The sequence below is a fragment of the Balaenoptera physalus genome (genome assembly GCF_965194825.1).
Source record: "Balaenoptera physalus genome assembly, chromosome: 10".
NCBI lineage: Eukaryota > Metazoa > Chordata > Mammalia > Artiodactyla > Balaenopteridae > Balaenoptera > Balaenoptera physalus.
The window spans coordinates 87,490,917-87,515,801 of NC_138889.1; the positions used below are offsets into that span (position 1 = coordinate 87,490,917).

At 41.8% G+C, this 24,885-nt stretch overlaps 1 protein-coding gene across 43 annotated transcripts in view; it reads left to right on the plus strand.

Annotated features, from left to right (window-relative positions):
* LOC309636883 (uncharacterized protein) overlaps positions 1 to 11,801 on the plus strand; it is a 51,049-nt gene extending 39,248 nt beyond the window's left edge. For 22 of the 43 annotated variants that reach the window (XR_014250255.1, XR_014250256.1, XR_014250257.1 and 19 more), the window contains 2 exons: positions 1,704 to 1,866; positions 11,086 to 11,801. The gene's annotated coding sequence lies outside the window, so the exon portion shown is untranslated. Of the gene's footprint in view, positions 1 to 1,700; positions 1,867 to 11,085 lie in introns of those variants that run through there. The other 21 variants (XM_082410640.1, XM_082410641.1, XM_082410636.1 and 18 more) reach the window with 2 other exon arrangements.
* The last annotated feature ends 13,084 nt before the right edge of the window (positions 11,802 to 24,885 follow it).

Here is a 24,885-nt window from a genome sequence, read left to right on the forward strand (position 1 = left end):
TCCGTGTTCACCCTCTAACTACCTCCGCTGCAGCCGTTTCAAAGCCCCGGTAAGGCAAGTGGGGTGCCCTGTTGGTTTACCATAGATTCTACTCACACCCAAGGCTGTCCGTGGGGAGGATACAGCTCCCATTCTGTTCATGAGTAACATGCTGAAAATTCTTTATCCATTAGTAAATAAATACCTCCTATTTATTTGCAAATATAACTTATTTGCAAGTACAATGTATTACATAACATACTATAAAGGATGCAGGAAAATAGTCAGTTAAAAAGAAAGCTGCCTGGGCTTCCCTGGTGGCGCAGTGGTTGAGAATCCGCCTGCCAATGCAGGGGACATGGGTTCGAGCCCTGGTCTGGGAAGATCCCACATGCCACGGAGCAACTAAGCCCATGAGCCACAGCTACTGAGCCTGCGCGTCTGGAGCCTGTGCTCCGCAACAACAGAGGCCGTGATAGTGAGAGGCCCGCGCACCGCGATGAAGAGTGGCCCCCGCTTGCCGCAACTAGAGAAAGCCCTCGCACAGAAACGAAGACCCAACACAGCCATAAATAAATTAAAAAATTAATTAATTAAAAAAAAAAAGAATTCTCATTTCTCTACATGGTCATCAATACTTGTTGGCTATAAACTAATTCACTGTAATTTAAAAAAAAAAAAAAAGAAAGCTGCCTGACAAGTGTGCAAGATGTCACTTATTTTCCTTAAATCAACATAGTTCCGACTCCAAGTCCTCATCCTACCAAGCTTGTGAGAAAGGTAACAGCCTCCCTCTCTGCAGTCCATAGGCTCATGCAGAAGCCCAGGGGTCTTATACAACACCAAGGCCCTGCCTTATCACCATCATTCACTTACTTAACAAATATTTACTGAACACCTACCAGCTGCCAAGGCCTGCTCTAGGAGCTGATAAGTAGCGATGTGCAAAAGAGGTCAAACCCCTGCCGTCTGTTCCAGGCTGGGCAGGTACACCTGGGGCCCAGGAGGGACTCTGGCGAGGCTGGGATTGGGCCTCGCTGGGAGCACGAGCAGCCGCTCCCCACTAGATGCTGCCCACCCAGGCACTGCCAGGAGGCAGGGGGCATATACCCCCTCGAGATGATCCTGCACTCTTTCCTGACAGGCAATTTCTTCTCCCAGACTCATCACTTCTCAAAGGCAGCTTCCCTTTGCCCTCTTTCTCCAGAACTCACTTCATAGTCCCTCAAGGTACAAAACTTTTTTTTAAAGAAAATAAATGCTATGTTTATTTCTTGTTATAACACAAATGTATCAGAATCCTCAGAACAAAATGATTTGTATTTAATCCAATCAAGTTTTTTTTAATTGTGGTAAAAAGCACGTAACATAAAATTTACCATCTTAACCATTTTTGATTGAAGTGTATTATTATATTATAATATTCTTTTTAAGTCTTTATGTTTGAGAGCTTCATAATAATATTTTTAAAAATTAGTTACCAAATCTATATAAGAACATAAGAATGTTTATAATATTAGGCGAAAAAAACATGTAGTAATTGTTAGTGACGTTCACTGATATTTTCAGTTCTCTTCCTTCCTAAGCACTTCCTTGGAGTTAGGTGTGGCCCTAGGACTTGCCTTGGCTAATTAAAAGTGAATGAAACTGTTGTGTGTCACTTCCAGATGGAAGCCCTTAACAGCCAGAGTATGATTCACTGTATTTTCTCTCCCCTGTTACAGGACTGATGTTCTTCCAATAGTCAAAGCTCCATCAGCCTGAATCCCTGAGTAAGAATCACACAGAGCGGAGGCCCTGCTGACCTGGGATGAACGTGTAGCATAAATGGGAAATAAACCTTTGTTTTTCTAAGCCACTGGAGGTTGTTTGTTGCTGCAGCATAAGGTAACCCATTCTGACTGGTTCAAAGCAGGAGGTAGCTTCTGGCAGTATAGATAACTAGATACTCAGAAGGCCTTCCAACTACAAAAGAACTGGATCACTTTTTTGGCCATGTGGCTTGCGGGATCTCAGTTCCCCAACCAGGGACTGAACCCGGGCCACGGCGTGAAAGCACAGAGTCCTAACCACTGGACCACCAGGGAATTCCCTGGATCACTTTTTAAATGGGCTGTTGGGCTTGTAAGTAGTAAAGTAATTGTCTAGGACAGCTCTTATCCTCAAATATGAGCTGAAACCAGAACTGGGAGCCAAGAGTGCTAAGAAAATAAGAAAACTGGGTTGTCCTAAGAGCCAGTGCCATTGTAGCACGGTATGAACTCTAAAGCATCAGAAAGTGGGGAAGCCAAAGGTCTGCCACTTCTGCGTTAGGCCAGGACACTCCGAAAGGGGTGAAGTATCTCAGGCTGGTGTTTTCCTTCTGCTCCCAGCAGAAGCAAATACAAATCTTCATAGTAGGCCATTAAGAGCCATCAAATTTGAGTTCAAATCTAAGATCACAGAAGGAGGCAAACCACCAAGAGAGAGTGAGTTGATGGAAAAACAAGCATCTAGTTTAGACCCCAAGAACTTTGGATATATATTTTCATTTACAAAAGTGTATAGCTCAATTATTAAGTGCTAGGCACTATTGTAAAGTTTTTTCTCCCCCAGTTTTAACTTATTTAATTCCCATAACAACTCTATGAAGCAAGTACTATTGTTAGCCCCATTTTATAAAGGAAAAAAACTGAGGGACAGAGAGATTAAGTAACTTGTTCCAGGTCAACATTTCTTAAGTGGTAGAACTACAATTTGGATTCAGGCAGTTGGTTCTAGAGTATGCACTCTTCATCTCTACATTTTGTTGACTTTCTAACATAGAATGTCTATGTGTGACAAATTTTTTTTTAATTAATTAATTAATTAATTTATCTATTTTTGGCTGTGTTGGGTCTTCGTTTTTGTGCGAGGGCTCTCTCCAGTTGCGGCAAGCAGGGGCCACTCTTCATCGCGGTGAGCGGGCCTCTCTTGTTGCGGAGCACAAGCTCCAGACGCGCAGGCTCAGCAGCTGTGGCTCACGGGCCTAGTTGCTCTGCGGCATGTGGGATCTTCCCAGACCAGGGCTCGAATCCGCGTCCCCTGCACCGGCAGGCAGACTCTCAACCACTGCACCACTAGGGAAGCCCTATGTGTGACAAATTTAAAGAAATAAGAAAGACTTCCCTGGTGGCACAGTGGTTAAGAATCCACCTGCTAAAGCAGGGGACACGGGTTTGAGCCCTGGTCCGGGAAGATCCCACATCCCACATGCCACAGAGCAACTAACCCCATGCGCCACAACTACTGAAGCCGTTGCACCTAGAGCCCGTGCTCCGCAACAAAGAGAAACCACCGCAATGAGAAGCCCACGCACCGCAACAAAGAGTAGCCCCCACTCGCCGCAACTAGAGAAAGCCCGCACACAGCAATGAAGACCCAACACAGCCAAAAATAAATAAAATAAATTTTTTTAAAAAGTTTAAAAAAAAAAAGGAGTGGAATACCAAAGATAACCAAGCAACAAAGGACCATCAAAGGATGACCAGGTAGATTTGAAAAAGAATAAAAAAGAGACAAAAATAAAATGGTTGAAAATAAACATTTAATAAACATGTTAAATGTCTGAAGAGATACTTAGTGAATTAAAGAAATATCTGAAGAAAACATCCAGAATGTAGCTCAGGAAAAAAAGGAAATGGAAAATATGAAAGAGAAATTTAAAGATATGGAAGATAGAATGAGAACTTCTGATATAAATTTAATTGGAGGTTTGGAAGTAGAGGATAGAGAGAATGGAAGATACATAATATCTGTAGCTGAGAGTTTTTCAGAACCGATGGAAAGACCTAAGCCCACAGATCTAGGAAATACAGCACATCCCTGGAAAGATAAATGAACAAGAAATTTATGCTTTAGACATGTTATAGGGAAACGCCAAAGACACTGAGAAAACCTTAAAAAGCAGCCTGAGAGAAAAGAAAGATCACCTGCAAAGGACTAAGAATTAGACTGTCAGGCTTATCAAAAGTAATTGTGGATGCAGGGTGTCTGTGAAATAATTATTCAAAGTGTTGAAGGGAAATAACTATCCATTGCACATCCAGAAAAGCTACACTTCATAAGTAAGAGTAAAATAAAGTCATTTTCAGCTAAACAAAAGTCAGCAGACATTTACTAAAGGAGTTCACATCCATCTTTCAAGATTCATCTCAAATGCTGTTTCTTCCATGGAACTCTGACCTTTGAATCCCCATAGCATTTTATTTGAGGCTTTCTCATGACACTTCCCAAATTCAGACATAGACTGAAGTTATTTGTGCCTTTTCATAACACGCTGTCGCCCCTGCCACCGCTCTTACCCCACGCCCACCACCAATAAACGCCCCAGGAACTCTTTGGTGTCTAACTCACTTTAACTCTTTGTATAGCTCCTATCATGATACTTGCATGAAGTAGGTGCATGATAAGTATTTGCTGAAGCCTACTGGTCAGCCTTCTCCTATGGGTTTCATAGACCATCAGTTCCAAAATAATGCTCCCTTCAAAAGGGGTTTTATGAAACTGGTATAGACGACCTTATTTACAAAGCAGAAACAGAGACACAGGCATAGAAAACAAACGTACAGATACCAAGGGGAAAAAGGGGGGGGGGGTGGGAGGAATTGGGAGATTGGGGTTGACATATATACACTATTGATACTATGTATACAATAGATAACTAATGAGAACCTACTGTATAGCACAGGGAACTCTACTCAGTGCTCTGTGGTGACCTAAATGAGAAGGAAATCCAAAAAAGAGGGGCTATTTGTATACATATAGCTGATTCACTTTGCTGTACAGTATAAACTAACACAGTATTGTAAAGAAACTATACTCCAATAAAAAAAAGGCAGGGGGTGGTGTTATGGCCAAACCCTCTTCCAAATGCTGAGATCCACAGTTTAATTGCTTTAAGCCCACATTTCCCCCAATTTTTTGCCCACAGAACAACTCTTTCCACTCTTTACTCCATGGATATCCCAAGAGACTGGTATTTCTAAGAATACCTTTTGCAAAAATACTGCAGAAGGCAATCACTTATTTGAGTGTCCAAGGCCTGAAGTCAACATCTTGGATCCTGGTTCTATTCACAGCTAATCATATAATTAGTTCTAAGTCATTTATCCTCAGGTTCCTTATTTGTGACATCATTAGCAGGTGACCCCTTCTAACTCTAAAATTCTATGAATTAAAGGGCATTGCCTTAGATCCTTTTTGACCCACCTCCTAGAGTAATGGAAATAAAATAAAAAATAAACAAATGGGACCTAATGAAACTTAAAAGATTTTGCACAGCAAAGGAAACCATAAACAAGAAGAAAAGTCAACCCACAGAATGGGAGAAAATATTTGCAAAGAAGCAACTGACAAAGGATTAATCTCCAGAATATACAAGCAGCTCATGCAGCTCAATATCAAAAAAACAAACAACCCAATCCAAAAATGCGCAGAAGACCTAAATAGACATTTCTCCAAAGTAGACATACAGATTGCCAACAAACACATGAAAAGATGCTCAATATCACTAATCATTAGAGAAATGCAAATCAAAACCACGATGAGGTATCACCTCACACTGGTCAGAATGGCCATCATCAAAAAATCTACAAGCAGTAAATGCTGGAGAGGGTGTGGAGAAAAGGGAACCCTCTTGCACTGTTGGTGAGAATGTAGATTGATACAGCCACTATGGAGAACAGTATGGAGGTTCCTTAAAAAACTAAAAATAGAACTACCATTTGACCCAGCAATCCCACTACTGGGCATATACCCTGAGAAAACCATAATTCAGAAAGAGACATGTACCACAGTGTTCACTGCAGCACTATTTACAATAGCCAGGACATGGAACCAACCTAAATGTCCATCGACAGATGAATGGATAAAGATGTGGCACATGTATACAATGGAATATTACTCAGCCATAAAAAGGAACGAAATTGAGTTATTTGTAGTGAGGTGGATGGACCTAGAGTCTGTCATACACAGAGAAGTAAGTCAGAAAGAGAAAAACAAATACCGTATGCTAACACACATATATGGAATCTAAAAAAACGGTACTGATGAACCTAGTGGCAGGGCAGGAACAAAGACGCAGACATAGAGAATGGACTTGGGGACACAGGGTGGGGAGGGGAAGCTGGGATGAAGTGAGAGAGTGTCATGGACATATATACACTACCAGATGTAAAATAGGTAGCTAGTGGGAAGCAGCCACATAGCACAGGGAGATCAGCTCAGTGCTTTGTGACCGCCTAGAGGTGTGGGAGAGGGAGTGTGGGAGGGAGGCTGAAGGGGGAGGGGATATGGGGATATATGTATACATATAGCTGATTCACTTTGTTGTACAGCAGAAACTAACCCAACAATGTAAAGCAATTATAAAAAAATAAAGTGCATTGCCTCTTATATTCAATCAGTCAGTCATTCTACACATACTAAATTCCTACCGTATGGCAGTGTGCAAAATCCTGGGCATAGCGTGGTGAACGAGATAGGCATAGTCACTGCTTTCATGGAGCTGCAAGTTGAGCATGATTTTCTAGAGCTCACTATTAGAACAGTGACCTCCAGAATCAAATGTCTTCTAGTTAAAAATTGGGAATTTACTGTTTCATGTATTATGTGTATCAGGTTGTGGAGTAAATCTTTAGAATCTAAACGTATGGTCTAACTAGGCTTATGATTCTATTTCACCTAGGAGCTCCATTGTAAGCATCGAGAATTGAACACGTCAAAAATTGAAAACTAGGTGTATCTAATTTTTAAGTCTTCATCTTTAACTTTCCTTGTAATGGCTCAATCCTCTGTAGTCTAAAAAGCAAATTTTGATGGTACGGCATCAACTGAACACTTTTGTGAGTAGACACTGTTCTAAGCACTTCATACGTCATCCAGCTGGTGAAACTAGGCTTTGACCCCAGGAAGTATGGATTTGCCGTCTGTGCTCTGAACCTCAACTCTAAACTGCCACTATTCCTAATTGTCAAACACTGTTCAGTAGGTTTTCTGCTGGAAGTTTAAGGGTTAACATCTCTGAAGAGCTGAACAATCATATGGGATTTTTAAATGTCTAACTCCAGCCAGGTAGTGTACTGAGGGGGTAATGAAAAATTAACAGCTTTTTTTTTTTTTTTCTTTTTGACTAAGCACTAATCTTCGTGGTTATGGATGTATCCATGTGCCAGAGAATATTGAGATAATAAGTTAACATAAAATTGGTGATACAGTTTTAAACCTGACAGCTCCATGTGTCTGATATGTTTTCTGAAAGTAATTTTAAGATAAGGCTCCACTCTCAAATCTAAAATTCTTTCTTCAAACATTGCCAGCACCACACAGTATTTGTCATTGTATCAATTATATAGAGAAAAACTACAGTGCTAGGAGTAGAGGACAGTTTTAATCATAAAATAGTAAAATAACAAAATATAATCAATAAAATGCGAACCACACAATGTCAGTGAGAATTCTTGGCATTTAGTTTTAGAAGCCATTTTGCATGGAAATGAATAAAATATAAACACAGTACTTTATCTAGGATAGGACAAGAAACTTCAAGATTGTAGTGTGCATTAAGATAACATTCCAAACCTATCCTTTCAAGTTTTCAGCCAAGAATTTGTTTTTATAATTTCTTTGCAGTTGGCAAACAGCTAGCCTCTACTTGAGAATATCAATTTTCAGGCTTATGGTCCCAATCCCATTGTGTGTAACTGTTAACTTGCTGTGTGACCTTGACTAAATCACTCCCCGCCAGCCCAACCCAAATGGAGGAGTGGGATCTCTCAGGCCCCTTCTGGTTTTAAAATTCTGTAGTTCTAGCCTATGGATCATGACATAAACACCATAAAAAATGCTTGCTAGAAGATTGGATTTTTTAAAATTTGTGCTATTTAAGCATTTTCAAATGACCACTCTTATAGCCAGCTGTACAGACCATAAACCACGGCAGCCAGTTCCTATGGGTGATTTACTTGGTTTTGATGCTGGTTAGCAGCAGCTGCGCTGTCTCAAGTCACCAAGCACCTTCCGTAGTTCACAGAAACAGTCCATCCACATGCTTCCTGGACTCTCCAACACGAACGGGCGCTGAGAGATTCTGGGCAAAAGAAGTAGGATCACAACCGCCATGGGCCATCAGATGGCCTTGAACACCCTCCAAAGATGGAGGCGGTGTGGACCCCTTGATCCACTGCTTAGATCCCCGCCTCGAGACTGAAGTGCTTATGCCCCCAGCTGCTGGGAGTGTTGGCTACTGATGGTTCTTCAGCGGAGACCCTCTCTGGAGATAGCCTTTGGCTGAAGAGAGCTGCTTTGCCCAAACCCACACCCCTGTTGGGGGCAGGCTACATGCAAGGACTGCAGATTCCACTAACAGGCCAACCCCTTGCCCCAGTGGGGTGCAACTCTGAAGGGCCAGGCCAGTGCTGGAGCTCTGGTAGGGTGGCCTTTCATCCTGTAGGGTGATGCACGTGTGCTGCATCACAGAGCACCGTCTCCCTTGGCCCACAGGTGTCGCCCCTGAGCACTCCCCTTAAACTTCCGGCACCAAGATCTCTGTCTCAGAGTCGGCGCCAGGAATCAGAACCTGCCACAGAGACTTACAGACCTGAGTTTGAATTATACCTGCTTCACTCTGGGTCCAGGAGTAAATGTCCTCTCCAGTGAAATGGAATAATAACTACTCATAGAATTGTTTATTATATGAATATGAGGAAATGAATCCAAAGCACGTAGTGGATGATTAGTAGCAACAGTTTAACATTTATCAAGCATTTATTATATGTCCGGTGCTGTTTTATGTACTTCACCACATAAGAACTCTATGAGGAAGATAATATCCCTATTGTACAGATGAGACAGCTGTGGCACAGAGAAGTTAAATAATTTCTCCAACGTTACACAGCTAATAAAAGTCAAGAATTCAAACCCACGCTGCTTGACTGCAGAAATAGCATTCTTAGCTTAAAAACTCTGCTGCTTCCCACTGAGAAAGGAAAATTGTTTAAATATTTGGATGATGGTAAACAAAAGCCTAGTAATGTCACCTGATTCCAGAAGTATCTTTGAAACAAAACAGTTAGAAAACATTTACGAAGAATTTCTGTACTCCTGTTGTTTATATTTTTGTGTTGCTATAGATTGTTTATTTTTGCTTCAGATCAACCCTTCTTCATCAAGAGAATGGATGAAACAGTTGGAGGGTAGGAGACCTAATCTGATGTGATAGTGGTTGTTCCACAAGATAATATCTTTTTGCTATCTGTTTCTATTTTAATGAAACATGTGCTGAGTTTCTATTTTAATGAAATGTGCTAAGTACAAGGTCAAAGAATAAATAAAACAATGACATGTTTCGTTGTTAGCTAGTAATTTTGTATACTAATAAGGTTTAGGTTATATCATATTTCCTACAATTTAAAATATCTCCCTCACCTGGGTCCTTATAAAGGAAGTACATGATAGCAGAGAAGAGCACTATGACAAAGACCCCTACTAGGCCCCTTCTGACCCCTCATTGGCAGTTCACACTTGTACTCACTTCAGAGTAGTTATCTGTTAGCATCCGATGGAAAGCATTTGTTTCACATTTCACTTACAATCCGAAGGAATTTATACCATAATTTTTATCTCAGGGGATAATGTGTTAGCAGTGCTTGTTTGGATCCCCGTTATACTTTTAAGGTCAGGAAAGTCTCTTTTGCTTTTTAAGGCACAAGTCTGTTAAAGTTTTTATGATTTGCCAGCCAAGTGGTTTTTCATCTTCTGCTATTCGATAACTAAGGTATAAGAGAGTTCCTTCTACACCAAATAAATTAAACATCTAAATAATTTATAGCTCCAGGTACGTTTGCCAGACTAGCATAACTGAATAAAGCCAACAGATTAAATGTTCCCTTGGCAATCAACAAGGGTATGATATACAGCACCTGGGCTGCCCCATTGGGTCTCATTATTAAATCACAGGCAAGAGCTCAGAATCCCAGGGTCCCGAGTGACAGGTAGAAGCAGACTTTGGGCGGAGGTTTTGCTCCTCCCAGGTATCATAGCAGTCATTACTCCTGATCTTTGGAAGTGGAAAACTCTTAGTACAATGGAGATAGAGAGAGAACGAGAAGGGCAGAGGCAGAGAGGAAGAAAGAGAGACAGAGACTGCATGTTTCAATGAAGAAAGACTCTAGTTACTTATATATCACTAAGTTGGGAATTCATCAACATAACACTGTGTATTTGCACAATCTCAGAGCAAAAGTTGAAAAGAGTTAGGGAATATTTTCTATATGGGACCACCGTTTATCACTGTCAAGGGTCAGAACAAGAACTAGCTTCAAAAATAGACTACATTTCCCTCTTTCTACTCTCCAGGTTTTGACCAGCACCTGCCTTTGTGTAGGGAAGGAAGGTTTGGTTTCCAGAGCTGATGGCAATGTTTCCAGAGAAACATTAGAACTCAGGATTTAGGGAGTTACGTGTAATATCCAGTCTACCTCCTGGAAAAGTTTTATGTGCCAGAAACCAGTCATCGGCTCTTTAACAAAGGGAATTTATTAATCAAAATGTGGTTTTAAATTTGCACATTTAATGATGGGAGGGTCCAGATGATCAGTAGAAAGAAGAGGTGGGAGGCAGCAAATATATATTTAGTCAGTGGAGAGCCCACTTTTAGATCCTATTCCCTGCACCAGGCAGACAAGCAGAGTACCACTTAAAACAACAGCAATGTCAACAACTTCTCTCCCCTCTTGAAAGGACTTATGGAAATCTAAGTGCCATAAGGAAAATATGGAAGGTAGAACTAAGCTTGTACTTCTTAACTGTTGTTGGCACAGCTTCTCTGAAGACGAATGGGATAGAGGAAGAGAAAAAACCAAAACATTCCCAGTGTATTGTATACTGACACCTCTAGCAATTACCTGATGTCTGGTCCTGTGATAGTCCCCTTGGGAGGGGGGAGAATCGGAGGGAGCAAGGATAAGGGTAGTGGGGCAATGATTTAGAGTGCCTAACCTCCTAAGTATCTGAATTTAAAGTAAAACCATTAAATCGGGTTCATTGCTGAATTCTCATGGGGTACACTAATTTTTCATTTTCATTTAGGAAGAAAGGGTGAAAGAGAAGCTTCCCATGCCTGGTTTATGAACGTGGCCTTGAAAATGTCCACAGAACTATTGTTGTCTTGTTGAGTCTGCAGCCAGGAAGGCAGAAATTACTGCAGCAAAGCAGGTGTGAACGTCCCCCTACTTCAGAGGCAACTCTCTTTGAAGCTGGAAAATCAAGGACGCTGGTACCTTCAAGGAAACAAGGATATAATTATCACAACACCCAATTGGCCGGTGACCTTCCATTCCTCAGGCCTGCCCTACTCCCTTCACTGGCACCAGCCCAGGTCCTCACAGACTGAGCTCTGTCCCAGATCGCTCAGCCAGAGGAACAGCCCACTCCCTCACCCTTTGAAAGTGTTCTTAATCTCTTTCTACTGCGCTGCTCTTGCTGACATAAATCCGCCAGCCCAGGGGGCCTCTGAGCCCCCCACAGAGGGAGGCCCTTCAGGCCAAGCGGAGTCTGAGCAGCGAAGGCGTAGAATTTATGCTTCCTCTCACCTGTGCCGTCTGTCTGTGGCCTCTACTCCAGGCTGGTTTTGAAGGTTTGAGCAGAACCTCCCAGCTCCTTGCCAAGTCTGCCATCATCACCTCAGTCACAGAAGCAGACTTCTCAAGGCCACTGGTAGCTAATAACAGGGACTCTCAACTTCATTATTATATTTGAAATGTTGAAAGCCAAAGCCTAATAAAATACGTTCAGAAAAACAAAAAGAGCTATAAATTATCATTTGAAAGTAGTGGCTAAAGAACTCATCTACTCAAAATACCTGGGGGCTATTTCTCAATTACAGCAATAATCCAGTATTTGGTTTCCTTCCCTTCACTGTGCGAAAGGCTTGGCTGTGTTCTCTTAGCAGGGATTCTTTTCTGCTTCTAGGATCAAGTGTCTAGAATCAAAAGTTACACAACAGACACTCTCTACCCAACTTTTTCACACACACATACACACACACAGACACACACACAGACACACACCCATACTCCCCACCCAGCCTTGGCCCTAAAGGGTCCACTGAATTGTACTAATTCTTTTTGACCGCAAGGAATTATCATCCTACATTATCACCAATCAATATTCATTGCAAATTTACCTTTTATTTATTTTAAGATAAGAGTAAAATTCTATTTCCTTCGTTTCACAAAGACTACCTATGTTAAACTGACATATTAATGGAAAAACATAATAATGGAAGCATTATTTCCTGTAAAATCAGAAATAAACTAGAGATGCCCATATCACAGTTATCATTATACAATATTTTGGAAATTCTAGGCCAGTGGACTCTGCTGGTGGTAATTTTGCTTCCCAGAGGATATTTGACAATGTCTGGAGCCATTTTTGGTCGTCACAACTTTGGGAAAACTATTGGTATCTAGTGGGTAGAGGCCAGGGATTCTGTTAAGCGTCCTACAATGCACAGGACAGCCCCCCCAAGAAAGAATTCTCCAGCCTGAAGTATCAATAGTGCTGAGTTTGAGAAACTTTGTTCTATACAATGCAACAAAACATGAAACATAAATAAGAGAAATAAATTTAGAAAATAATTTTCATTAATTGAAAATAACAAGTATCACCTAGAAAAGCAAATAAGAAACAAACAAACATTATTAAAATTTATAAAATAATAAATAAAATATTTTCAATTGCATGAGAGACTAGGAGTCTTTAAATTTTCCTATGGGTCTATTTATCTATTCTACAAAAATTTTCTGAGAACAAAAGGATTAGTTTATAAAAGAATACTCAAGAGGTATGCGAAGACTTTTGCATTTCAAAACTATGGAAACAACTAAGAAATTTTAATAATCTAGCCTATAATACTGTAATACAAAACATTATAGGAAACCTAAGTAGACATATCTTCCCAAACCATAAGCTGGACTTGAGGACTTTTTTAAAAGGTTGTCTAAAGCACCACAAAATTATTTGGGGGCAATGAAAACACACACACACACACACACACACACACACACACACACACACACACACACATAAATGCCCCTTTGGCAGATAAAAACTTTCCCAGTGTTTCTAAATAAGGACAGTATTCAAATGCATCATGGAAATCAAGATAATCTTTAACAATAGATTATTATGATTCAGCAGATCATATTGTAGGTAGATGTAAGTTTCTTGAGGGAAGGGCCCATATCGTACTGATTTTTCCATCTCTGTAATTGACACATATCAGGAACCCAATAAATATTTGTGAATTATTGAAATAAAGAAAATATAAGCAGAGATGATCTTTGAACTCTGTAGTCAAAAGTTAACTTACAGCTCTAGCAGTTGTAATTCAACATCTAAGAACCCACATCTGAAAGGTTAAATGAAGAGTCAACATTTTAATAGAAAGTTTTGCCTCATGTTGCAGCTATATTATATATACACAGGGTGAGCCAACAAGAATCAACCAGTGATGTTCTACTGAGAATGGTAAACCCAAGTTTTAAATGTTGAAGACTTGAAAGAATCTATAAATATCTACATGATATACCTAAGTATATCGAAAATTTCCTTCATCTTTCAGTTCATTTTCATAATAAGCCTTCAAAATTTGAGGGGAAGGGAGGGAGGAAAGAAGCAAAGGAAGGCCAGATGAAAAGTAACAATCAGGAAATAATCAAAAGCCTTCCCTTTATCCCTTCCATGCAATCTCACAGCCTCTCCCTAGAATCCTTGGTCCTGAATGTTTAATAACGAGTATTCCATAGTTTCAAGGGGATGAAGGCCCCACAATCCAGTTTAATATAAGGTCATTTGAAATGCTGTAGTGGGACAGGTTCATGGTCCAGGAAGCCTCAGACAGTTTCACCAGGGAACATATTCCAGAAGGTCATTGTTCTCTTTGATATAAACTTCAAAGCTTAGGGACAAGAAAAATAATAGTTACTGTTCACTGAGCACTTGCTCTGTGCCAGACATCTTCCTAAGGATGAGTTACATTTTTCTGAGCTAACTTTCATCACAGCCCTCATCTTCCGATGAGGAGACAGATGTTATGGAGGTAACATGAGCAGGCCACCATGAGCTGGCAGAGCCAGGACGGGCATCAACACCTGTAAACCTCCAAACCCAGGCTCATAAGTACCACACTGTAGATGTCACCACAGCGTCACATTTCCTTCAGTAACCCACTCTTCATGGATTAGTCATAAAAGCTTCAAGTCAGCAAGCATTTGGTGGGAAAATACTAGCACATGAAGGGAGAGAAGGAACATAAAGGAAGCACATGTCCTTGGCTGGAAGGACAAGCCATCTTCTTGAAAAGATGTGACAGGAAATAGGCAGCAAAAAGTACCAACTGTACAGAGTGCTAAAGGAAAGTTACACCACATGTCAAGATGGATGGTAGGGCTTCCCTTGTGGCGCAGTGGTTGAGAATCTGCCTGCCAATGCAGGGGACACGGGTTCGAGCCCTGGTCTGGGAAGATCCCACATGCCGCGGAGCAACTAGGCCCGTGAGCCACAACTACTGAGCCTGCGCGTCTGGAGCCTGTGCTCCGCAACAAGAGAGGCCGCGACAGTGAGAGGCCCGCGCAACGCGATGAAGAGTGGCCCCCGCTTGCTGCAACTAGAGAAAGCCCTCTCACAGAAACGAAGACCCAACACAGCCAAAAATAAATAAATAAAATAAAAATTAAAAAAAAAAAAGAAAAAAAGAATGGACGGTATAGGCTAAAACATGTGGATGACCAGTGAGCAGAAAGATAAATCACCACATGGCATTAGTAGGGAAAGTCTCACTGAGGAGCCAAAATATGATGGGACTCTTACAGGATTTGGACAGAGAGAAGAAGAAACAAATGTTGTTCGGGTCAGTTCATGCTCACCTGGGCTGCTAGACCAAATGGTGGCCAGGCTGCAGAGCACGGAGCAGCGCTTGGCCGAGAAAGAGTATTCAGGGTGACAGCTTATCAGACACATAAGCACGTCTAGAGTTTGATGAGCAAATCGACATTCATGTGATCAGTATGACTGTTTGAGACTTGAGTCCTACTTCGCGTTCGTCATCTGCTAAGAGTGAATCTCAGCTCTGCCATTTACCAACTGTATGACCCTGGGGAAATTACTTATCCTCTCTGTGCCTCAATGTCCTCATCTGCAAAATGAGCATAATAATAGTACCTACCTTCTAGGATAGCTGTGGGTTGAACAGGTTAATCTATTTCACATGCACGGCACGGAGCCTGGCATGCGCAAGTGTGATGTGAGGGTTTGCTATTGTTCCTCTTCCATTTTCACCATTCCGCACTCAATTTTGCGGGGTGTTGAGGTGGGGTGGGAGAAGAAAGGAAGGTTTCACACAGCAATTCCTTCTCCTAATCACCTGATTTATTTTAAATGCCTCTTTTGGATATTGTCCAGCTTCTGAATATCTTTCCTGTGTTCTCCAGAATGGCACAGAGAAGCTGTCAAGTTTGCTATGAAGACTGCACCTCTATAACAGCTTTGGGTTCCAATATTCATCCCTGGCCTCTTTTCCCATCAGCAGTATACTCGGCTGATGTCTAATAGTTATGACTGGTAGCACGGGGTCCTCCACCATTCTTTCTATGTCATGTGCATTATTTCAGCAGACTTAGTAAGAACAAGGATGAGAGCAAGGAATCAAAAGAGGATGAAAGGTAAAGAAGAGAAGAGAAATAAAGTGAGAAGAATTTCCTTGTACTTAGCTGTCACTCTTCTAGCATTTCAAATGGCTTTTTGCCATTACTCAAATTGGGAGAAGGCAAGAAAGTAAATATTTATTGAAATTACTGTAAGCCAAGCATGGTCCCATATATTTCACACATTCAAAGAGATAAGTATCTTGCTCGTACTCATGCAGCTATTAAGTGGGAGAGCCCAGCTTCAGATCCAGGTCTACATTTAATTTGACTCAATAAATATTAATGGAGCAGCTTGACAGGCCAGGCACCATTCTAGGAACTGGGGACACCAGAGTGAAGAAAACAGATCAAAATCCCTGCCCTCATGGAGCTCATGGTCCACTGGGCAGACAGATGATAAGCCAGATAGGCAAGTAAAACATAAAGTGTGTTAGACAGCAATAAGCCTTATATAGGAAAAAAAATAAAATGGAAGAGGAAGAGAGGTTGGGATGGAGAGGGTCTAATTTTGGAAAGGACAGTCGGGGAAGGTGTCACTAAGAAGGTGACAGTTGAGCAAAGATATGAAGAAACCAAAAGTACGAGACAGGTGTGCATCTGGGGAGAGAACCTTCCAGGCTGGGGGAAGGGCAAGGGCAGAGGCTTTGAGGCAGGAGTGTGCCTGCGATGGTGTTGGAGGAACAGCCAAGACCAAGGGTGGTGGAAGTGAGGTGAAGGAGGAGGGGAGCAGGAGGGAATGCAGCCAGCCGGTGACAGGGCAGAGCACCTGTGTCTCAAAAAGCCCCAGTAGGGACACCTTCTAGGGAGATGAAAGGTAGCTGGAGGTTTCTTTTCTTTCTTTCTTTCCTTCTTTCTTTCTTCCTTCCTTCCTTCCTTTCTTTCTTTCCTTCTTTCTTTCTTCCTTCCTTCCTTTCTCTTTCTTTCTTTCTTTCTTTCTTTCTTTCTTTCTCTCTCTTCCTTTCTTCTTTCTTTTCTTTCCTTCTCTCTCTCTCTCCCTTCCTCCCTTTCTTTCTTTCTCTCTTCCTTCCTTCCTTTCTTTTTCTTTCTTTCTTTCTTTCTCTCTCTTTCTTCCTTTCTTTCTCTCTCTCTTTCTTTCTTTCTCTCTCTTCCTTCCTTCTTTCCTTTATTTCTTTCTCTCTCTCTCTCCCTTCCTCCCTTCCTCCCTTTCTTTCTTTCTCTCTTCCTTCCTTCCTTCTTTCCTTTCTTTCTTTCTTCCTTTCTTTCTCTCTCTCTTTCTTTCTCTCTCTCTTCCTTCCTTCCTTTCTTTCTTTCTTTCTTTCTTTCTTTCTTTCTTTCTTTCTTTCTTTCTTTCTTTTCTTTCTTTCTTTCTTTCTCTGCACTGCACAGCCTGCTGGATGTTAGTTCCCCAACCAGGGATTGAACCCCTGGCAGTGAAAACTCTGAGTCCTAACCACTGGACTGTCAGGGAATTCCCAGAAGGTAGCTGGACTACCTTCTAGGTGGCTTCTGACATTATCTGACTTGTACACCGAAACAGCCTCATCTTCCTGATGTGTTTGAAATAGACTGAAATGACCAGGATAAAACAAGGGGGAGCAATGAAGGGGATATTGTAATAACCAGGAAAGAGATGGTCATAGCCAAGGAGTAGCAATGAGAGTAGTTAATTGAAAAGGGTCAAATTGGCTTGGATATATTTCAAAGGTATAGCCAATAGGATATCCCTGCAGACTGGACAGGGGTATAAGAAAAACAAAGCAAAACAAAAAGCCAGGAGACAAGAGGGACCCCAAAGTTTTCTGCTGCAGTGAATAAAAGAATGGAATTGTCACTAATGGAGATAGAGAGAGAGGTTCCAGATGACTGTTAAAACATCAGGAGGGGTAGAGCAACCTGGGCTGCAGGTATAAATTGGTCTCAAAGCCCATGCTCTAGCTAATAGCTTAAGAACTTGGAATTTGGGGGTTTGTACCTGTTTATGGGGATGAGAGGAATAGTTTTCCAGAGTAACGAGAATGAAAAAACAAATCAGAAAATCTCAAAAAAAAAAGTCATAGTTTGAGTTATGACTTTTAAAGTCCTTATCCACCCAAGCTTTTTCTGATTATCTGGGCCCTTTCCTACCCTCCCACCTCAAATAAAATCTGTATATGCCCAAGTTGGTTCTGGCCGTCACTCTCAATGGGAACGAATGGACCTTTGCACAGTAAACTTTAGAGAAACAGTGGTTCTCTACTTGTTGACTCTCTTTCAGGATGACCATGAACTCAGGCACTCTTTCCACTCTTCAGTTCATTGGGCTACTGGCTGCCTTGGACCTCTTGGCCATTTCAGAGTTTTTCTAGATTGACAAAGGAGGAAGATGGCAGGTCAACTTAATCATTCAAATAACCCTGCAGTGTGTCAGGAGACTCATCAGTTTCCTTATCACTTGTGTTTTCTTATCTTGGTTATAAGTCAGGGTCACTGTGATTTTTTAGGACAGCATATGAAAGGGAAGAGGCAATTGATCATTGTAGGAATAAAAGACTGAGCTAGACCCAAGAGCAGATGTCTTTTCTCATGAATATAGGAAGTTTCACATGCTCACACCCTCACTATTCATTGCTTGTGAGCTGGATCTGGGATTTGGATTCAACATTTATTGATCTCCTACACAACAGAGGTTAAGTGCCCCTGCCTGTGTTAACCTCATTTAATCCTCACAACACTGAGAGATGGCATTACCTTATTTTACAGTGGGGGGAAGTGGGGCTCAGAGGGGATGAGCAACTGGCCCAAGGCCACACTGTCTGTGAGTGGCAAGAGTCAGCCTTCCCACCCAGGTCTTTAGGGGCTCTTACTTCCAAACCACATTTTTTTGCCTCGTAATATAAGAAAATAATGAAAGATTCAAATGAAAAACAGATAGTCTCTAAATCCAGTGTTAGTCAAAGATGACTTTTCTTCTCTTTGGAAAGGAAATATCCATGTAGAGAAATTTGACCTTTGAATATGGAAATTACACTCTTATTTGGCAGGAGAAAGTAGAAAAACACTTTATTCAATGCCTAAAAGATGTGATAACAAACACAGGAATTTTCTTTTTTCCATTTGCTCAAAAGAGTATCCAAATTCACGACATAACGTAACATTGTGTGTGTGTGTGTGTGTGTGTGTGTGTGTGTGTGTGTGTGTGTAGAGAAAGAGAGAGAACACTAGTAAAGACTTACTCTGGGTAGGTACTCCGTTAAGTGTTTTCCAAACGTGATTTCTCTGAATCTTTGCATCACTCCTGTGAGGCAAATACTATTATCTCCCCTGTTTTACAGATGAAGAAACTAAGGTTAGGGTTTGTGTACTTACCTGCAGTACACAAAGCTTGAGGCCCAAGATTCCAATCCAAGTGGACCTGAGTAACTCCCCATTTCCTCTGCAGCCCAATACACACCACCTGAAAACAGTACCCCTGTTGAAATGGCTACTCTCACACTTCACGCGTGGGCATGTAAATTGATAGTTTTCAGGCTGGCACTTCTGATTCAATCAGAAAAGTAAACATATTCTTTTGGCCCAGCAATTTCATTTCTAAGAATTCTCCCCAAGGAAATAATCAGGAATATGTGTGCAAAGATTAATATGTAAGTTCTATACATTCTTATTTAACTTATTTATCATTAAGTTATTAATATAGATACTATGTTATTAGACTCAAATGTCTACTAGGAACTAGGTTAGATCCATTATGGCACATCCATATTGAAATAATATGAAGTCATTAAAAATCAAGATACCTTAAATGAACACAAGCAAATACTATCTCAATTGTATAATACACATGTAAAGCATATAGTATGCACTGAAAAAATAACTAAAGAAATATACTAAACTTTCTGTAAAGACATGACCTTGTTTAATTTGACCTAAGGCTGACAAGAGGCCTATTTTAGCCAGAGGTTCAATGCAGTGTCTTCGCAAGGTACAGTAGGGATCTATACATCTTCCCATTGCTCAGGGAACAAAGTCCAGACTTCTTAAGTTGTACAGCCCTTAAGTGACTCTGGTCTTCTGATCATGTATCCTCCTTCTCTCTGCATTGCTCACTATGCTTGACCCACGCAGGCCCATTTTAGCTCCTGGATTGTACCTGCTCAATCCTACTCCTATGCAGGGCCTTTGCACATGCTGTCCCTTCTGCTTGGAATGATCTTCCCCATTCTTCTCATGGCTGGCTTCTTTCTTCAGGTCTCAGCTTAAATGTCACCTCTTCAGGGAGTCCTTCCTTGACTACAAAATGTAAAGTCGGCCTCCTCTTTTATTCTGCCCACAGCATCCTGCTCTTTTTCTTTTTTAGCACATATGATAATTTGTAATGACTTATTTATGTGTTTCACTTGTTCAGTGTCTGCCTTCCCATAGAAGTGATGCCCCGTGAGGGTAAGATCCACATCTGTTTTGCTCACCACTGTATACTTGATGCCTGCTCAGAGGTTATTCATGGCAGGTACTCAATAAAGACTTGCTGAATGAAGGAATAAAGGAACAAAGTTAACACTAAGCTATTAGGCACTGACTCTGTACCTAACAAAGTGTGGGGAACATTTAGAAGCTTGTTGGAGAAAGAAGACAGGGCCGAGATAGTAGGTGGCTGATAATCAGTGTAAATCAGTGTAACACACAGGCTATAGGAATTCATACAAGGAAATGCTTCCCTTGTTTCTAAACCATTTTCTAAGAATGGCTCATTGGATCTGAACTGTGTTCTGCATCCTAGAAGGAATGTGAACTGGAGAGAAATCTCACTGAGTACAGGTCTCCCACTTTCTAAAGGGATCTAGGGCCATGTACATAGGTTGATGTGGAGTCATTGTACCACTTTGCATGTGCTCACAGCCTCTTTTGCCTCACACCGTCCCTCAAAATCTGACTTGCGTCTTTACGCAAAGAAAGAGGACCTGCAGTCCTTCAGTCTGAGGGCTTGTCCAAATCCCTAGAACAGCGGTTCACAAATAGAAGTCATGTCTCCGGAAGAACCATTCGAAACACTAAAATAGTGGGGGGAGAAAAGAGCAGATCACTTTTGTTTTGAAAGAGAAACTTTTATACGTAAAATCTTGTAGGAGGCTTAAGAACAATTATAGGAAAAATAAAACAGATAATTCTACATGTTAACTGAATATTTTCCCCCCTGCAGATTGGAAAATGGCAACACGGATCTGATTTTATAAACAGAACATGTAGGGCTAGCTTAGGGTCCATCAGCGTTCCTAGGGAGTGCTGTCTTCAGACATGAAATTGGGTGTTTGCAGTGGAGGCTGGCATGGCATAAATATTTTCCAAGCTCTATTCAAACAGCAACTTCTATCTGCTACCATGCTATCAATTTTTCCAACAGTTGATTGCAAATTCACCTCATAAATCAATCTGTACAAGAGGTCAGAAGCCAACCACAGCCAATTAAAACCTCTCAGCAATAATTCATCCAAGATCTGAGTAAGGACTTTTTTTTTTACAAGTCCTAGGAGGCTCTTGTTTATTCTAATCAGATCAGTAGAGGAAGAACTAAATTGGGTAGGACCCGCATTTTTCTCTTATCCCAGGACACAAACTCAGATGTTTTTATAAGGAAAGGAAGAGGAAGAGGAGAAAGATATGAGGAAAGAGTGGGCTGAAGAATTTAGAACACTTTCTCCACATAAAGTAGCGTTCCCGGGGCTCTCCCCAAGGCTTGACCTGCTTCTGACTGCTTCCGCTGCTTGACGTGGGGAGCTTCTATGCCAACCTATTTGGGGTCTGAGTGCTGTCAGTGTTGTGTGCGACAAATAAATACAACTAACTACTATTTAGTGGGGGCCTGTGACACGTCAGACCCTGTGGGAGATTGAAATAAATTCAATATGTTTGTTGCTTTTTTAGGAGACTTTAGACTAAAGAGGATTAACCAGGTGTGAGAAAGTGCTGGGAAAACTAGGAGACTATGTAGCATGTACCATAAATATATAAACATATAACCACACACACATATTAATATACTATAACTCTGCAACTTTAACTATATTTTCACTATAGAACTGTGTTGGAAGCTGAGTGAACTTGGACAAATGACACAGCTTTCTAAACTTCTGTTTCTCATCCGTTAAATGGGTAATAATAGCAGTACCAACTCATAGGCATGTGGTAGATTGAAGGAGAGATTTGCAAAGCACAAGCATGCTCTCTGGGCCCCTGAGCACCCACGCAGCACTGGCTACAATTAAGAACGATGTTAGACTCTAGGCCTTGCTGAAGTGCTCCCTGCTTATCAGCTCATTTGGTTTCAAGACGCTCCCTCCAGCCCCAGGTCTAGCCAGACTCTTGATTGATCACTCCCGGGGTCTGCGATGCCATCTGCTGGAGGTCAGGACTGAGGACGTGCAGGCTCCCCCAGGCCCGTGGTCCACAGCCGCCTGGACCTCCTCCTTGTGGCAGCACAGCCCAAGGGGCAGCCCTGCTCTGTCGGAGGGGCCCAGTGAGGCGCAACACTCTCCTGCCTGATCAGCAAGGCTCTCCTTTAATCCCGCTCTCAGACAGCCTCGGGCGCACAAGCAAACCTTCCAGCTCCTTTTTATAACAGAATGCTTTATTTTCTGATTATAAATGTAAAATAAACACTTACTATAATAATTTGAACAGATTCGAAGTGTATAAAGGAGAAAATTAATAGTCTCCCTACGTCCACCCTCTTTACTCCCTACTCGCTATCCCCATCCTAAGGTAACAAATGGCAATCATTCTGTGAATATCCTCCCGTGACTTGTAAATACTCTAAAAATACCTTTGAAGTGTTTATACAAGCACAAGCAATCATACAGCCATATGATAAATATTACATCTCCAATATTGCTTTCCTTTCCCCCACCGTGCAAAGTATTGTGACATCTTTCCCAGCCATTATTTAGAAACTCTAGACAAAACTGTGAGATCTTTACCCAAGTTCTGCAGGACATTCAACAAAGTAAATAGAAATATCAGCTTTGTCTTCCTGGTGACTATCTTTTAGGTTTCATCCAAAGAGGTCCAAGTCTTTAGGTTCCAAAAACCTTTGGGATGAGGAAGCAAGTCAAAGAGCTCATAACTTTTATTTCTCAGTAAAACCAGAGTATTTGTGGCTATTTACGGTCTGTTTCCCATTCCTCGGAAATTCTCTGTCTTCAGCTTTTTTTCTAGGTTTGGAGATGTGTGCAAAGGAAAGCTGGAAGCAAGAGACACTGTCTCCCTCTCAGAGGTCTCTCTGTAACTACCCACACATGGCCCTAGCTGAGGATGAGGAAACGTGTGTGCTGTGCAAATTTTGCCCACTCTGTGGTTACCCTGTACAGAGAGACCCGGCCCTCAACCTCACCAGCCAGGACTGCAGGGCCTTTCAGGAAAACACATCACAATAAACAGGGTACACCCGAGACATTTAGCTGTTGGAACAGCGGGCATTTTTTTTTTTTTTTTAAGTTTTTAATTAATTAATTATTTATTTATTTATGGCTGTGTTGGGTCTTCATTTCTGTGCGAGGGCTTTCTCTAGTTGCGGCCAGCAGGGGTCGCTCTTCATTGCGGTGCGCGGGCCTCTCACTATCGCGGCCTCTCTTGTTGCGGAGCACAGGCTCCAGACGCGCAGGCTCAGTAGTTGTGGCTCACGGGCCCAGCCGCTCCGCGGCATGTGGGATCTTCCCAGACCAGGGCTCGAACCCGTGTCCCCTGCATTGGCAGGCAGATTCTCAACCACTGCTCCACCAGGGAAGCCCCGGAACAGCTGGCATTTTAATGAAACTGGCTGAGGCGAGTCCAAGAGTAGTTAGAAGTCACCTTTCTCCTCAAGTCCTAGGTAATTCCTGAGAAAATGAACATGAAGCCAAATCCTGCCCCATACCCAGTACTCCAGAGAGACAGGAGGGAAGAGTAGAAGTTCACGATGGTGGTGGCCAACCCGACTGTCCTCTTCCCTTGCTCTGAATTCATCCCCAGCATCATTGGCAGGGACAGAACCATCTAAAGGGATGGTTTAGATGAATCTCACCTCTTTGGGACAAGAGACCAACACATCCTCACATCCACCCTGTGTTGGGGCAAGAGCATAAATAAAGAGAAACAGCTGAGTGGATCAAGATAAGAGCTAAGAAAAAGTAGTGTATCTTGGGAGAGAAAAAGGTGCTCTGACACCAAGCTTAAGCCCCTAAATCCCGCTGAGCACTAACAAGGATAAGGAGGCTCCTTCCAGCTGGAAAGAGAACAGCCCTCATAGAGTTATTTATCACTGGCCCACCATGTTTATTATTGTGAGAGCCAGAGAAAGTGACCACGTTAATGGCAGGTTAAAGGGAAATCAGAACACGGGATTTGTGAGACTCCTGGAGCCTGATGGAGATTAGAAAGCAAAAGTCACGCGGCGTGGAGACCCACTCTGATAGACACACATACACATTCCCTTATCACACTCTGTGAATATGTTTACCATTGGACTGTGAGCTTCCTGAAATAGGGGTGATGGTTTATTCCGTGTACATCCTCTCTCAATCACCCTTTCACAGGAAATGAGATTTATGAAGCAGGAGCTCAATAAATATTTGTGAAATGAACTCTATCAGAGAACAGATCTTTTCTGATTGTCAGTGAAAACAACTTAACCTTCAGCTAACGCTATTCAGAGTCTGGTATATGAGGGACAAGACTAGCCAGGGCACGAGGAAGAGACAAGCTGAAGTTAAAGAAGATGCTCTTTCCAACCTTTGCAGTGGATTGAGTAGATCAGCTTTCACAAAAGGGATAACTCCATGTGTTAAAATAAATTTTTTTTTACTTTCTCACTAAAATTCTTTTAACATGGTGGTCAAATCCCTTCCATGTTTTCATTTTAGACATGAGCCTTAAGATATAAATATATATACCCCAGCACAGTGGCTGGTATATGCCTCCCCGCAAACCCCCCACCAGTGCTGGTTTCCTTCTCCTTTCCCCTGTCCTGTGGACTTTAATTCATGGAAGTTGGAGTAAACTGATGCAGATTCTTTCCTGAGAGCGCAATTAGGCAGGAGGAGGGAGGATGAGGGCCCAGGAGGACTATCAGTGAGGAACTGGGGAAAAGGTTCTGTTTTGGTGAACACTATAGTTTGCCTGCAAAAAAGTACACATGGGAACCAGGATGAACATATTCAAGAAAAGTCCAGCTGATAGGGATCTAACTTAGACTCTCCTCAGAAATCCATTTATA